Source organism: Triticum urartu, chromosome 7 (genome assembly GCF_003073215.2).
Source record: "Triticum urartu cultivar G1812 chromosome 7, Tu2.1, whole genome shotgun sequence".
Classification (NCBI taxonomy): Eukaryota; Viridiplantae; Streptophyta; class Magnoliopsida; order Poales; family Poaceae; genus Triticum; species Triticum urartu.
Window position 1 is genome coordinate 53,541,603 of NC_053028.1, and position 16,893 is coordinate 53,558,495.

The following is a 16,893-nucleotide window of genomic DNA, read 5'->3' on the forward strand; positions in this document are numbered from 1 at the left end:
GGTTCTATCAAAAATTGCTTGCCGATCCTAGCTATCGAAGAAGAAAGCCATTGCCGCCGTGGACTAGCACCGCCGTGGGTGGATGTAGCAAAAATTATGTTCGGTTCCAACAAAATCATAACATGGTTGTAGCAAAAAATCAACTAGAAAAACAGGCGATGTCATGGAGATGGATGTAGCACAAATCCACAAAACACCAGTAGTAACAAAAACCAAAAACGGTTGTAGCAAAATGGTTCGCCAGTTCCAGAAAAAGTTAACATGGTAGCAGACTTTTGGTGGGTGGGTGGTAGCAAATAAATGAGATGGTTCCAGCAAAAAAACATCGTTGTAGCAAATCTTGTTGTGGCGGCCATGGAGAGGAGCGCAACCAGCTGCGGTCGGCCGTGGCGACGAGCGCTGGTTGCCACATGGTCGCGCTGATGGATAAATATCAGAAACAAAATCAACAACTTATGTTAATATTGCGTGCCTAAATATCATATAATGTGTCCTGGATATCATGTTGTGTGAATGCATTTAGTGTTGCAGCCAACCATATGAACCACCTAAATATATTAATCTCCACCCATATGTGTACTTCATGCATAAAGTGGTAAAATAATTACATTCACGACTAAATATTGTTGCTATCTTGCAATTCTATTTTACATTGCTTATCTTTACCTAATATTAAAGGGAGGAGTTTTTCATAGTTCTCCATACGTCATTCTTTTCTATCCGTTAATTTTATGTTAATCATAAAGATTGACAACTGAGATTTAAAAATAAATCTATGTTTTTTTCTATCAAAGAAAGCTCCCGACCGATCTCATGTGGCTGGCTCGACAAACCGTCCCTAGCGAGTAGCGACCATAGCGATCGATTTGATCTGGTTTTCCTTCCGTCACTATATCCGACCTGGACACAGAGTATGTGCAGCCCAACGAGAGATACGGTCCGACTTGAATACAAACTCACCGCTAACATACCCACGTAAAAGCTAATATTCCATCCCTAAAAACAGCCAATCTTTCCACAAAAAAGAAAGAAAAAAACCCACATAATACCTGAGATACCTGGAGTCAATTGACGCACAAAACCTAGCTCGTCCGCCCATGGGGCGGTTAGGGGACCGCTGGCGTCGACACGGCGCCGACCTACCACAGACGCATCCTGTCTGGACCGAGCGGCAGACAGCCTCGACGTGTGGAGGCTGAAGTGCAGCATGATACAGAGGCCGGGAGCGTTGCCGGAGAACTCCTCCCTCTAGGACGAACGCCATGGTGGCGTCGTTGGCTGTCCTTCTGGACGAAGGCACGATCCTGCTCCAACCCTCCCCTTACTCTCGCTCTGGTCGACGGCGCCCATATCCTACCCGACGTCTGAAGGTCATCGCTAACATCCTTACTTATGACAACACAAGGTTCTCGCTACAGATATTCGAGAAACTGACACTTGAGAACGGATTAGATCACAGCAGCATATGTGTTGGGCAGGAGCATCGATCGCTGCACACGCCATAGCCGGTGGCAATGTGGGGACGAAGGAGAATCATGTGCTCTTGCGCTGGGGAGAGATGATGGAGGGGCTGCTGTCCTCCTCCACGGCAAGGTCGCCAAGAATCTTCTACACTTCTACACTACTATTAAACAATCAAACAAGAACTTTTTTACGTGCACCCAGCAATTAGTCCCACAACCCCGCACAAACCAATCAGCACCACACGATTAGGCCCACAATTCTAAATCTAACAGCCATCATTGATCTACAGTTTTACTATTTTTCAGACGTCTGTTTTTAAATTCGGCTCAGGTCGTTTTTCTATCCGTTGGATCCACACAAATCTCTGTGCGTTGGTTTGTCCTCAGTCTCGGCGTACCGGGTCATCCTGTCGCAGTTTTCCATTCAGTCGGTGGGGGCGGCTACTTTTGTCTTGGCTGAGGAGGGGATTGACGGAGGAGGGGCGGAGACGGCGGAGGGAAGGTGGGGCTCCTCGCCGGTGATTAGCAGCAGGTCGTCCAGGCGGAGATGGCGCGCGGCGGGTCCCCAGCAAAGAGCGCTTGATTGCGGGAGGCGTATTTCACAGGGATGACCACAGGTACAGGAGATGTTGGTCTGGAGGGAGCTCGGGGAGCTCTCCCGTCGTGCTCGCCACCAGCGCCCGTCGATGGGGGAGGTAGTAGTCGCCGCGGTGGGAAGCAAGGTACTTTTCCCCCTGTCTCCCTGCTGTTATCGCTCTGCCCAATTTGTCCGTGTATTGCTCGATGTGATATGCCTCTCCGCGCGTTCGATTCAGTTCGTCATGGTCGTCGCAGGTGTCACTCAGTTAGTTGGTTGTTTGGCCAGGAATGTTCGTGATAGCTTAGTTCATCAGGAACGCTCCTGAAATTTTAATCTGTAGTTGATTCACTTATTTATCACAATAATTCATCAGTTTTGTAAATGCTCAGTGCTCTCAGCTCTTATGTTGCTCACTCTTCAAGCTTACATCATTCTTTAGTCATTCAGTCCTGAGATTTTAGTTATATATCAGTCTTCAGACAGTTTTGTTTTCTCAGTCATTAGTGTACTTCTTCATAGTTGTTCAGTGTTGGGTCTTTTCTTTATTTTCAGTCTTTTAGCTTTCATTTCTTCATTTTTTTTTCAATCACTCTGAAATGCAGCTTCCAAAATCTTTGGCTCTCATTTCATTAATGTTCCATTTAGTTGAATAGTGTGTCTTCTCTCTTCACTTTCAGTATTTCAGTTTTAGTAATTGTTCAGATCGTCGCCACATCTTCTGCTAGTCTAAATTCTGTATCATGCCCATTAGTATCAGTCAATGTTCACAGAGTTGACTCATCGGTCAATGTTCAGAGAGCATGCATCATTGTTCAGTTGTTCACTCAATCATGTGTTATTATTATCAGTATCTCCAGTTCACTCTAGTGTTTCTTCAGTCTATTTTTTTGCTGTCTCCAGTCTCTCTTTTTTCCGAAAACTGATCGCTGGAAGTTCATCTTAGCTGCATCAAGGACCAAGTGTAGTATCTGCAACCAAGTTCAGGATTCAATATTTGGACCCCAAGTATTCAGTTTCAGTTTTAAGTTTTAGCAGTGTAGTATTTGTACCCGAGTTCTTCAGGTCTCAGTTTCTTTAACAAAGAGCGGCGTCAGTTTCAGGTTCCAGAAGGTGTCATTTCTTCAGTCTGCAGAAGGTGTCATTTTCAGGTTTCAGTATGTCTATTTTTCTATTTTTCATTTTAGTTATGGACACTTAATTAGGGTGTCACATAGGCAGCACCCATGCTATTCATTCCTGAAAGAATAACAACACCGATGTATCTTTTTCAGAACTCATGTGTGTGGCTAGCAGCCAGTTTGAACCTACTCCCTCTTTAAAGAAATACAAGAGTGTTAGCATTTCTTTACAGAGGGAGTATTAATTAAGCTATCAGTTTATTATTTTTCAGTTCGTGTTTTATAATTGTTTTCTTAGTATATTTGGTGCATGATCAATTATCAGAATTGTTAATTCACTCAGGTTTCATCCTGCTGGGTTCAGGTCAGGTGCATTGTTGATGTTTATTTTCTAAGACTTGTCAATTTAAATTTAGCCTTTTTTCAGTCTTCTGCAGGAAGGTGATCACATTTTTTCTTTGAGTTCTTCTCAAGTAGAATAGCAAGGACACAAGTAAGCCCTATCTAACTCTAGTACAAATTCTTTTTATGTATAAACTTATTTATGCATATGACTAGTTTTTGCAAGCAGAATCATTTTTTTGTTTTTCAATCGAGCTAAATTTTGTTGGCCTTTGTTTTCTCCCTGCAGTGTGTCTCACACAGGCACACGGGGGTGTTGAGAAAAATGGAAATCTCAGGGAAGGGAGGACATTTTCTCTCTCTTCAGTTTAAGTCATTGTTCATTCGTCAGTGTTGTTCCTTGTTCTTATCAGTACCCTTTCGTCAGTGCTTATTTCATCAGTCCTCAGTTTTTCTTTGGATCGGCTTTTAGCGCTTCAGTATTCAGCCTCATTATTTATTATTTCAGTCCATCATATAGTGTTTACGTTTCAGTATATGTCATCTTTATTTCAATATAATCCATTGTTCCTCTCAGTCTTATCCTTAGTCTCAAAACTCAAAGTCTCAGTTTTCCTCACATGAGGATTTCATTCTTCAGTTTCAGTAGTTTCATTGTTAAGTGACATTTTATTCAGTTTCGTCGGTATTTTCAGTGTTAGGTGTCTTTTTTTCAGTTTTGTCGGTAGTTAGGTGTCATTTTCATTGTTAGGTGTCATTTTCTTCAGTTTTCCAGTTTTCAGTGTGTCATTTGTCAGTATTCAGTTTTGTCCGAGTTTTCAGTCATGTGGTTGATTTACTCATTTTCTTCAGTTAGTCATTTCATTATCTTCTTTCGTCCTGAGTTTTCATTTTACCTCTTCGTTCATTCATATTCAGTCAGAGTCCTTGTTTTGTGTTTTTCGTCATGAGTCTTCTTTTAGTTCAAATTATTATTTTCCAGTCACTTCCCAGTCTTGTGTTTCATTTATCAGTGTCTCATTTCACTTGTGATCCAAATTTTCTTTGTGTGCTAGTTGTCGTCGGTCTCGAGACATTGTAATGATAGAATTTGTCCTTAATTTTTTGTTTTCCACTCTTACTCGTTCCTTTTAGTTAACTTTGTCTTTCATCCCTTAGTCTTCAGTTATCGTTCTCGCTGTATATTTAATTATTCTTCAGTTCCATCCATGTTCATTATCTTGATATGGATCATTCTTTTGCTGTTAGATAACTAATCTTTAGTGCAAACCCTTCAGTCCCTTTTTAGTCATTGTTTGTCTTGGTAAAGTAAAAAATGGCATGATCAGATTTGTCTATGTCCTCAGTCATCTTCATTGTAACTTTTGTTTTTGTTAAAGATTTGATTTGGCATCATTTTTTTGTCTATGACCTCAGTTTTGTTATCTTCATCATTCTATCTACACAACTTGCTCATTTTTATTTCATCCTGCTTTTTGGTTAGTTTCAAAAGTGATATTAGCTGCCAAGTTGTCATCATGTAGATGCCCTTTTAAGGTAGCCTCCAACTTGAGGACCACCCCGACGGCAAGCATGGCTGGACTATGCCTTGGAGGAGGGATTGTAAGCACTGCCGCATACAAGTCAGTAGGAGATGGTCGTATCACTTTTCAAACAAGGATGGCCGAGAGGAAATTCCCGGAGGAGAACTACCAAAAGCATTGAGAGAGCGGTGCTAATCACCATCAGGAACAGGTGCACTGGACGAACTGAAGAATACGATGGACGATGGTTGTCTTCACGAGGTCTAATTAATGAGATTGTCCAGGAATAAGGCTGTTTTTAAGTTACGCAGTTTGTATGTTGTCTGTATCCTTGTCGGCGCCAAGGAAGATTGACGAACTATGCTTTGTTTCTTTTTTTATTTGGTGGTATTCACCGTCAAGAACTATGTATATTGCCTTCTTGTGCTTTTTGTGTGTGGCACTTGATTATTAAGTGATCAGTAATCATGTTTCTCTCTTTTCTTTTTTGTAAGTTGTTCTGTTGTGGCCATAGTTTGTGTTTCTTTTTGTTTTTTTGGGCTGAACATTTTCAATATTTTGGGAGTACCCTTTCAATTCTCTATTTTGAGTTGATGATCATTTATCCGTGTTATTCATTATATGTAGTATAAGTTTTATCCTGCTGAACAAGCAAGACTTTCAAGTAAGTTCATGCTATCAGTGTTACTCAGTGTCACACTTCAGTTCTGGGGAAGGAAGAAAGGCTAGATATGCGCAGTCTGGGGCGGGTGTGGCGCTGGCCCCAGCCCAGGAACAATGGGTTTTTAATTCGTCTGTGTGTTTTTTGTTCTGCCTGATGCACAACCTAGAAGGTCCAAGAGGTGGAGAGTAAGAGAGGGTGGCAGAATACGACCTGAGGAAGAGAAGAAAACAGATGTTTTTTTGTTCGCTGAGGATGGACTGAGTACCACACGTGTCATGAGATGATTGGAAGAAAAAACAGCCTGAACCAAATTTAAAATCAGACGTCTGATGGCCTTGATCTAATACCTCTATTGTGTGCACGTAGCAATTTTCCTTGGCTGACTGTGCTCCACCAGCGGAAGAATATTTGAACTACCAAGCCCGCGTGCACCCTGCCCCGTATCCTGTTTACGTTACGAAATTAAAGGCTAAATTAAGGGCTTGCTGTTTTAGATAGGTGAGAGGATTAGTGCCTGTACCTTCCAAAACACACGTCGCCCCGCACCGGCATCCTCCATGCATCTCATCGTCGAAGAGGGAGACGTGCGGCAGCATTCGGCGGCCGAAGGGGGACACGTGCCGCACCCAGCCACCGCCGCAACCCCAATCATCGCACTAAAATCATGCCGCGTCCTGCCCCTTGTCCTCTCTCCTATCAGATGTTCGCGCGGCTGGGACACCGCTCGAGGACGTTGCCGACGCAAGAATCCGTCCGCCACAGAAGCTGCAGAAACGGGGTCACCAGCCACCGTCACGGCCTCCCTTCCCGCCATTCTCACGCGCACCTTCATCGCGTCGCTGTCGAGGCCGGATCAAATGTTGCCCCCTCTACGTCATATGAATCCTGCCAAGGTTGACCACTTGGGCTTTCTTTCACAGCTCACTGCCGAATCAACGCTGTTAATTTATCTTGCATTTCCGCCTCCTTGGCATTATCGTTTGTATTTACAGCATAAACATGATTTAGATGCTCAGGTTCAGGTTGCATTCTTGGGTGAGCTTTAGATTTTGTTTCAGTGCGAGACAGTTTTTTCTTTCATTTTTATTTTGCTCCTCATTCCATCTAGCTAGCATAGGATTACACCACCTATCATGCTTATCAGGATTTGCTGCACAACATGGTGCCCGCACATGCCTGCATATTTGTGTCAAAAACTGATATAATATAAGGCATACTCCTTACTAACATGCTACTTGGTAATCACAAGATATATACCTATTCTTCATTCCTTTTTTGCTTCAGTTCTAGAAGAATAATTTGTTACCTTCTGTTACAATTTTTAAGTGAGGAATTGTTCTCCCAAAGTTGAGTGACACACACACACACACACACACACACACACACACACACACGCACATGCACGCACACGCACACGGACACGCACGCACACACACACAGACACACACACACTAGTAGAAAAGGGGGCTATGGTTCAGGCCGGGGCAGCCCATTAGTCCCGGTTCAGACCAGAACCAGGACCAATGGGGGCATTGGTCCCGGTTCGTGAGCCCAGGGGGCCGGCCGGGCCACGTGGGCCATTGGTCCCGGTTGGTGGGACGAACCGGGACCAATGGGCCTGGCTCCTGGCCCACCACTATTGGTCCCGGTTGGTGGCCTGAACCGGGACCAAAGGCTCCCCGGTTGGTGGCCTGAACCGGGACCAAAGGCTTCCCTTTAGTCCCGGTTCATGCCACGAACCGGGACCAATGGTGGTGCCTATATATATACCCTCGCCCGCTAGCAGAGCACTCCAGTGCTCTATTTTTCTGGGCCGGCGAGGGGAGGTGTTTGTGGTGCTCTAGCTCACCTCCTATGCACATGAGGTGTTCGATGAAATGCCCGAGCCACACTAGTTAAGCTTTCTCCTCTCGAAGCTCGACCTCAAAGCTCCATTTTCCTCAACGCTCCATTTTCCTCACGCCCCACCCCCGTCTTCACCGCCGTCGATCACCCGGGCCGATCTCATCACCGACACCACCGTGATGAGCCTCTTGTTCTTATCTTCTTTCTGAAAGGAAAAATATTGTTACTTGTATGTTTAGATAGATACTTGTATATTTTCTTACTTTTATTATTGCATCTTATATAGTGCGATGGTTTTGGTATCCGCCCCCGTCGGCCCTCGTCCTGTCTATGATTCAGATGTGGTATATACATTAATCTTTATAACTATTTGTTCATTTATTGTTTATGAAAATTATGCGGACCAACGTGACATAGATTTTATTTGTCTAGGATGTATGTGAACCGGAAATTCCAACCGACCCTATTGTCGAGAGGTTAAATTTAGTTGAAGAAGAAAACAATTTCTTGAAGGAAAAAATAAAAAAAATTGAGGAGGAGAAGATGATATTAGAGTTGCATGTTGTGGATGTCGTCGATGATCACAAGATCAAGATGGATGCAATGCGCTTGAAGATTAGAAAGATTAGAAAATATGCCATTCATACCGAGGCTTGGTATCATTATGCCGTTGGATCAATTGTTACCTTGGTTGCGATTATGATCGCCTTTGTTTTCACATTAAAATGTTTTACATAGTTTCAATGTATGGTTTAATCAATTAGATGCTCTGGAGAGCTATATGTTGTTAGATGAGAACTATGTATGTACTTTGCTTTTAATGCATGTGATGATGAACTTCTATTAATTTGGACACTTAATTGTATATAATGCACGCAGATGAACCGGCAATGGATGTACGGTGACAGACACACCTCCGAGTACATTAAGGGCGTGCATGAGTTTCTCGATGCGGCTGAGGCAAACAAGCAGAATGGTTTTATGTGTTGTCCATGCCCTGATTGTGGGAATACGAAGTCTTACTCTGACCGGAAAATCCTTCACACCCACCTGCTTTACAAGGGTTTCATGCCACACTATAATGTTTGGACGAGGCACGGAGAAATAGGGGTTATGATGGAAGACGGCGAAGAAGAAGAGTACGATGACAACTACGTGCCCCCTGAATACCGTGATGCTGCAACGGGGGGAGCTGGTGAAGATCAAGAGGAACCAGACGATGTGCCCAATGATGCTGCAATGGGTGAAGGTGCTGAAGATCAAGAGGAACCAGACGATGTGCCCGATGATGATGATCTCCGCCGGGTCATTGTTGATGCAAGGACGCAATGCGAAAGTCAAAAGGAGAAGCTGAAATTCGATCGCATGTTAGAGGATCACAAAAAAGGTTTGTACCCCAATTGCGAAGATGGCAACACAAAGCTCGGTACCGTACTGGAATTGCTGCAGTGGAAGGCAGAGAATGATGTGCCTGACAAAGGATTTGAGAAGCTACTGAAAATATTGAAGAAGAAGCTTCCAAAGGATAATGAATTGCCCGACAGTACATACGCAGCAAAGAAGGTCGTATACCCTCTAGGATTGGAGGTGGAGAAGATACATGCATGCCCTAATGACTGCATCCTATACCGCGGTGCATACAAGGATCTGAACGCATGCCCCGTATGCGGTGCATTGCGGTATAAGATCAGACGAGATGACCCTGGTGATGTTCACGACGAGCCCCACAGGAAGAGGGTTCCTGCGAAAGTGATGTGGTATGCTCCTATAATACCACGGTTGAAACGTCTGTTCAGAAACGGAAAGCATGCCAAGTCGATGCGATGGCACAGTGAGGACCGTAAGAAAGACGGGAAGTTGAGAGCACCCACTGACGGATCGCAGTGGAGAAAAATCGTGAGAAAGTACTGGGATGAGTTTGCAAAGGACCCAAGGAACGTATGGTTTGCTTTAAGCGCGGATGGCATTAATCCTTTCGGGGAGCAGAGCAGCAATCACAGCACCTGGCCGGTCACTCTATGTATGTATAACCTTCCTCCTTGGATGTGCATGAAGCGGAAGTTCATTATGATGCCAATTCTCATCCAAGGCCCTAAGCAACCCGGCAACGACATTGATGTGTACCTAAGGCCATTAGTTGAAGAACTTTTACATCTGTAGAATGGAAACGGTGTACGTACGTGGGATGAGCACGGACAGGAGGAATTTAACCTAAAGGCATTGCTCTTCGTGACCATCAACGATTGACCCGCTCTCAGTAACCTTTCAGGACAGACAAACAAAGGATACCACGCATGCACACACTGTTTAGATGACACTGAAAGTATATACCTGGACAAATGCAGGAAGAATGTGTACCTGGGCCATCGTCGATTTCTTCCGACCAACCATCAATGTCGAAAGAAAGGCAAGCATTTCAAAGGCGAGGCAGATCACCGGAAGAAGCCCGACATGCGTACCGGTGGTCACGTACTTGCTATGGTCAATGATTTACACGTAATCTTTGGAAAGGGTCCCGGCGCAGTAGCTGTTTCGAATGACGCTGAGGGACACGCACCCATGTGGAAGAAGAAATCTATATTTTGGGACCTACCCTACTGGAAAGACCTAGAGGTCCGCTCTTCAATCGACGTGATGCACGTGACGAAGAACCTTTGCGTGAACCTGCTAGGCTTCTTGGGCGTGTATGGAAAGACAAAAGATACACCTGAGGCACGGGAGGACCTGCAATGTTTGCACAAAAAAGACGGCATGCCTCAGAAGCAGTATGAAGGTCCTGCCAGCTACGCTCTTACGAAAGATGAGAAAGAAATCTTCTTTGAATGCCTGCTCAGTATGAAGTCTCGTCGAATATAAAGGGAATAATAAATATCCCAGAGAAAAAGTTCCAGAATCTAAAGTCTCATGACTGCCACGTGATTATGAGGCAACTGCTTCCGGTTGCATTGAGGGGGCTTCTACCGGAAAATGTCCGATTAGCCATTGTGAAGCTATGTGCATTTCTCAATGCAATCTCTCAGAAGGTGATCGATCCAGAAATGGTACCAAGGCTAAGGAGTGATGTGGCGCAATGTCTTGTCAGTTTCGAGATGGTGTTCCCACCATCCTTCTTCAATATCATGGCGCATGTCCTAGTTCATCTAGTCGACGAGATTGTCGTTCTGGGCCCGTATTTCTACACAATATGTTCCCCTTTGAGAGGTTCATGGGAGTCCTAAAAAAATATGTCCGTAACCGTGCTAGGCCAGAAGGAAGCATCTCCATGGGCCATCAAACAGAGGATGTCATCGGGTTTTGTGTTGACTTCATTCCTGGCCTTAAGAAGATAGGTCTCCCTAAATCGCGGTACGAGGGGAGACTGACTGGAAAAGGCACGCTAGGAGTGGACTCAATAATATGCAGTGACGGGCATTCTTGGTCTCAAGCACACTACACAGTTCTACAGAACTCTACCTTGGTGACCCCATATGTCGATGAACACAAGAACAGTCTGCGCTCCAAACACCCGGAGCAGTGCGACGACTGGATTACATGTGAACACATTAGGACTTTCAGCAGTTGGTTGGAAGCACGTCTCAGAGGTGACAACACTGTTTGTGATGAGTTGTACTTGTTGTCCAGGAGACCATCTTTGACTGTATTGATTTACAAAGGATACGAGATAAATGGGAATACATTTTACACGATTGACCAAGATCAAAAGAGCACCAACCAAAACAGCGGTGTCCGCTTTGATGCAACAACCGAGAAGGGAAAGGACACATATTATGGTTACATAGTGGACATATGGGAACTTGACTACGGACAAGATTTTAAGGTCCCTTTGTTTAAGTGAAAATGGGTCAATCTGTCAGGAGGCGGGGTACATGTAGACCCACAGTACGGAATGACAACAGTGGATCTGAAAAATCTTGGGTACACTGACGAACCGTTCGTCCTAGCCAATGATGTGGCACAGGTTATCTATGTGAAGGACATGTCTACCAGACCGAGAAAAAGAAAAGATAAGGAAACGAATACATCATACGATGAGCCAAAGCGCCACATAGTTCTTTCAAGAAAAAGGGATATCCTGGGAGTGGATGGCAAGACAGACATGTCTGAAGATTATGAAAGGTTTCATGAAATTCCTCCCTTCATTGTCAAGGCTGACCCAAGTATCCTGATAAACGCTGAAGATTATCCATGGTTACGGCGCAATAAGCAAATGACACAAGCGAAGAAAAAGTGAAGAATTTCTCCCGCAACTATTATGATGATACCATGCCAAATTTGTAACAAATCACTATGCTATGCCAACTTTTTCTGAGTTCATTTGAAAACTATGAATTTAGGTCGAATTTTACATTTTTTCTAAAATTAATGGCACTAACAGAAAGTTTATAATTTTGCTGACCTAAAAGAAAAAAGAATTAAAAAATAAAGCAAGAAACAAAAGAAAATAAATAATACAGAAAACAAAACAAAAAACTGGAAAAAAATAAAAATAGCAACAATAAGTATTTTGTTGTAAGTAGAAACAAAATAAAATAAATAATGCAGAAAACAAAACAAAAAAACTGGAAAAAAAATTAAATATAGCAACAATAAGTATTTTGTTGTAAGTAGAAACAAAAAAAAGTGCCACCTACTGGGCACCCACGGCCTGAATACGACTAGAAACCCTACCATGGGCCAGGATTCAGGCCCGCGGGAGGCCCAGTAGGTCCACAGGCACACATTGCACGGTTAGGCCCGAAAGCCTGCTTTAGAGAGGAGCTCGAGAGGGAAGGCGCACCGCACCTTATAAACAGGTGCGGCTCCCTCTCAACTAGCGAGGTGGGACTAAACATTTGGGTTCGGGGCAGCACAGGCCTTTGGTCCCGGTTGGTGGCACCAACCGGGTCTAAAGGGGGGCATTAGTCCCGGTTGGTGCTACGATCCGGGACTAATGCACCCCTTTAGTCCCGGGTCGTAGCACCAACCGGGACTAAAGGCTTTGCTATATAAGCAGCACTTAGCAGTTTCTCCAAAATCCATCCCTTTCTTCTCCGCCCGACGCCCGCTGCTCTGCCTCGTCGTCGTCGCCGCCGAGCCGTCAGGCTGGTCCACCTCGTCGTCGCCGCCGCCTCCGACGCCGTTAGGCTGGTCCACCTCATCGTCGTCGCCGCCTCCGACGCCGTTAGGCTGCTCAACTTTGCCGTCGCCGCCGCCCTCGATCAACACGCCATCTGCCCCGACGCCGGCGCCGCTCCCCGCGCCCCGACGCCGCCCGCCGTGCTCCGCCACCCCTCTGTGAGCACCTGCCTCGCGCCCCTGCCTTGCCTCGCTCCCGCGCCCCTGCCCTGCCCTGCCCCGCCGGCGCCACCGCTGCCGCCATGCCCCTCTGCCCCGCCGGCGCCACCACTTTTTTATTAGTTTAATTTTTTTTCATATATATATATATAATGTATGTGTATGTATGTGGCTATATTTTTTTGTTCATATATTGCAATATGGTTTTTTTATTTTTATTAGTTTATTTTTTTGTTCATATGTGATGTATATGTGTATGTGGCTATAATGTATATGTGTATGTGATGTATGTGGCTAGAATTTGCTAAATATATATGTTAAAAATATTTCTTTGTTCATAGAAAGTTTTTTGTTCATATATAGAAAGTTACAATTTTAGAAAAGTTTTATATATGCAAAAGTTACAATTTTAGAAAAAGGAGGATAGGAAAGAAGAAAATAAGAAGAGGAAAGAAAGAAGAAGAGGAGAGGAAAAGAAGAGGAGAAATAAATAAGAAGAAGAAAAAAGAAGAAAAAGAAGAGGAGAAGAAGAAAGGAATAGTGGAGAGGAAGAGAAAATAGTCTCCTCTTGTTCTCCTCTATTCCTTTCTTCTTCTCCTCTTTTTTCTTCTTCTTTTTTTTCTTCGATCTTCTCCTCTATTCCGTTCTTCTTCTCCTCTCTATTTCCCTCTCCCGATAACTTCAACATGAGGGGGGGTCGATATACCCCTCGGATAACTTTGACATGAGGGGCGGTCGATATATATATATATACCCCCTCTCGACTGTGATAATAACATATACCGCGGGAGCACCCCCCGACCCTCTCGCTCGACCAAAAACTCTCGAGGACACCCAAACCCTAGAAAAAAAAGATGTCGGTCTCCTACCCCCTCCCGCCGCGCCCCTACCCGACAAACTCTCTCGAGGCCACCCCAAACCCTTGAAGCGTTGTCGAGGCCACCCCAAACCCTAGAGAAGCAGCGTTGAGGCCACTAATTAATATATATGATTCCTTACTATGATTAGCTAGCTAGTTCTACGTTTGCCACTAATATATCCATTTGTCATGTTTGAATAATAATTGCCATGTTGTAAATATTTGTAGAAACTATGGACACCACCCGAGACGAAGCAAACGAAGCGATGTTGAGGGACATAATCGCAGAAGGAAGTGATGCCGTCTTGTTGTATCTCAACGACACCGATGGTACTCAGGAAGGAGAGGGTGAAGAAGCTGGCTCTGGTGACCTAATGCCGGTGCAAGAAGAAGAACGTGAGGAGGTCACGTGGAGGCCCATCTGTCCCGGGTCTGGTTTGAACCGGGACTAAAGGGTGAGGGTATTAGTAACGACCCTTTAGTCCTGGTTCGGGAACCGGGACTAAAGGCCCTTACGAACCGGGACAAAAGGCCGGTTTTCTACTAGTGACACACACACACACACACACACACACACACACACACGCACGCACGCACGCACACACACACACACACACTAATGCTCTTGTCTTCCCTACTAGATTTTTCTACCACGTTCACTGGCTGAGTATATTGATTTGAATGAATGTCTTCCCTTGTTTGTGGTTGGCATTTAGCTGACTTGGCTCTCTACTTGCTTGGATTGGTTGTAGATGGGAGATCGAGTAGCATATTGGTTTAGATAAATGATAGGTTTCCAGCGTGTCGGAAAGGAGTATGGAGTTGAGTTCTAATTTTTTATTACCACTGATCGCAATGGCGCAAGATGTTCCTTTGATAGTTTTATGTGGGTACGAGTTTCTTTTGAAAGTACATATGGCTAAATGTTGATCTTCAATGTTATTTCATGGTAACCTTTGTTCGAAGGAAAATATGCTTATTTGTAATCTTGATTATTTATGTTATTTTTGCAGGCTTTCTCTCAGCTTTGTTCTCAGCAGTGGGCTTTGCTGATTGTTTTGTCCAAAATAAGGTATTTCAACGGAAATCATATGGCATGCCTGGATTAAATCTTGAACTTTGCTACTAAATATTTGTACTAAACATGGTGCAAGTCGCTTGTCAGTTTTGCCTCATAATCCTAGCTCTCATAGGTTGATTTTCATGATGTTGCGTACATTTTACTGAGGTTATCCTCTAAAAAAACAATTTTTATATTTGTGGTCTTTTTAGTAATGGGCACTGTAGCTTAAAAATGGTGTGTATTTCTGGACTCGCATGTATAGTATTTTGATGGAAACATGCATGCTTCTGTGGTATACTATGGTGGACTATCATGCTTGATGGCAAGAGGTATGCTGTTACTTGACTACACATTTATCTTCTGATGATCTTGAACAGTGTATTTCAAAATAGATTGACATAGTAGCACACTATCTTGCCCTTCTCACTATTTCTATGGGCATAGGTTATATCTATTTTAACGGTCAGTGCAATTTACAGGTTTCCTTTCACAGCATGGTGTTCTATCCTTCACTTATTTTTCAGGTTTAGCAACCTTTTTTTGCTGGTTGGTGTCAACATGGCTGAATAGGTTCTTGAGTTGCTGTACTAGCGTTTTATTCCAACTGAGATCTATAATTTTCTGATTGCTAGCTAACAAAAGTAACTTGTAAAGTATGGTACCATGTCGTATTATATATGAACGTAATCTTGCCTTTTATTGTTATAATTTACTTACATTGTCAGTAAGTACTTAAAGTATATGGCAAATATGAGACATGCTTGCGAATCATCTTCTATTTTACTGATTTACTATGAAAGTATTGGTCTCCAATGTTGCGTGTGGACCAATGAGCAGCTCAATACCTTTTCAGTGGTGAATAAGGATAAATAGGATGAAGACAATAAAATACATTTCAACGGAGATGCGATGGTGTTGTACAAGTGGATTTATTGCTTGGTTTTTATAACCTCCTTCCATTTCAATATTATGCATTAGCGCCTTGTAATAGAAGATATCTCACAATCAGATTTGAAGTGAGTCTACATAAGTCAAAAGATGGTTGCACATTGTTGTCCAAAACGTTATGTTCGATGTACTCCACCAGAATTCATTGTTTATTTGTGGTCATATGCTCTTTTACCAATTGTTTATTCATTTTATATTATATTTGTTTCCTGCTCATAGTCCGTTTCATGAGCAATATATCGTCCCTTTGCCCACCGTTGATCTAATCTTGGGTACTTTAAATGCATGTTCGTCATGGTTTACCTAGGCATGTGCAAATTGAGACGTGCGTTGCACGTGCAAGCTTACTAGTTTAAATAAGATAGATTGACAGATAGAAAGAGAGAGAGAAAGAGAGAGAGAGAGAGAGAGAGAGAGTCCATCAGACATGTATACTAAGTTTTCTAGTTTTCTAGGCAAGTGAGAGAGACGTGAGAGTGTTTTTAAGAAAAGTGAGAGAGAGAACTTGTGTGTCAGGGAGAGCCTTTTATTTTTGTAGGTCAAAGAGTGCAGCAAGTGTGTGAGAGAGAAAACACGTGAAAAAGAGAGCTTGTGAGACAGAGAGCATGCATGTGATAAAACAAGGTGATAGATGTGCATGCAATCCTCCAGTGTTCACAGAAACTAAGCCCGGTAATTGACATGCACCGGACCAGCGCACCCATCTTCAGGTTTTCGAATGGTTGGATACGTGCATGTAGCAGGGCTGCAGCGATCCTGGGTATAGCCAGTACTTTCCCTTTGGATGCCCTATTCGTGACAGATTTCTTTTATGTATTGTTTTATGTATATCTTTGCAAGCATGTGTGGGTCTACCATGCGGGACACCTTTTCTGCAATGTACCACATTTTTTTGGTAACGACCAATAACTACAAAGAACTGTTTTAGTAAGTACGTACTCCCTCCGTTCCTAAATATAAGTCTTTTAGAGATTTCAAATGGACTACCACATACGGATGCATATAGACATATTTTGGGGTATAGATTCACTCATTTTGCTCTGTATGTAGTCACATGTTGAAATCTTTAGAAAGACCTATAGTTAGGAACGGAGGGAGTAACAGATTTTGCAGAAATTCTATGGTAGTAATGACATTCTCAATCTTTCCCCAAAGATATCCACATACACTGGATCCAGGTTTTATCTTATATGTTGACTTAATTGTGTTTACAT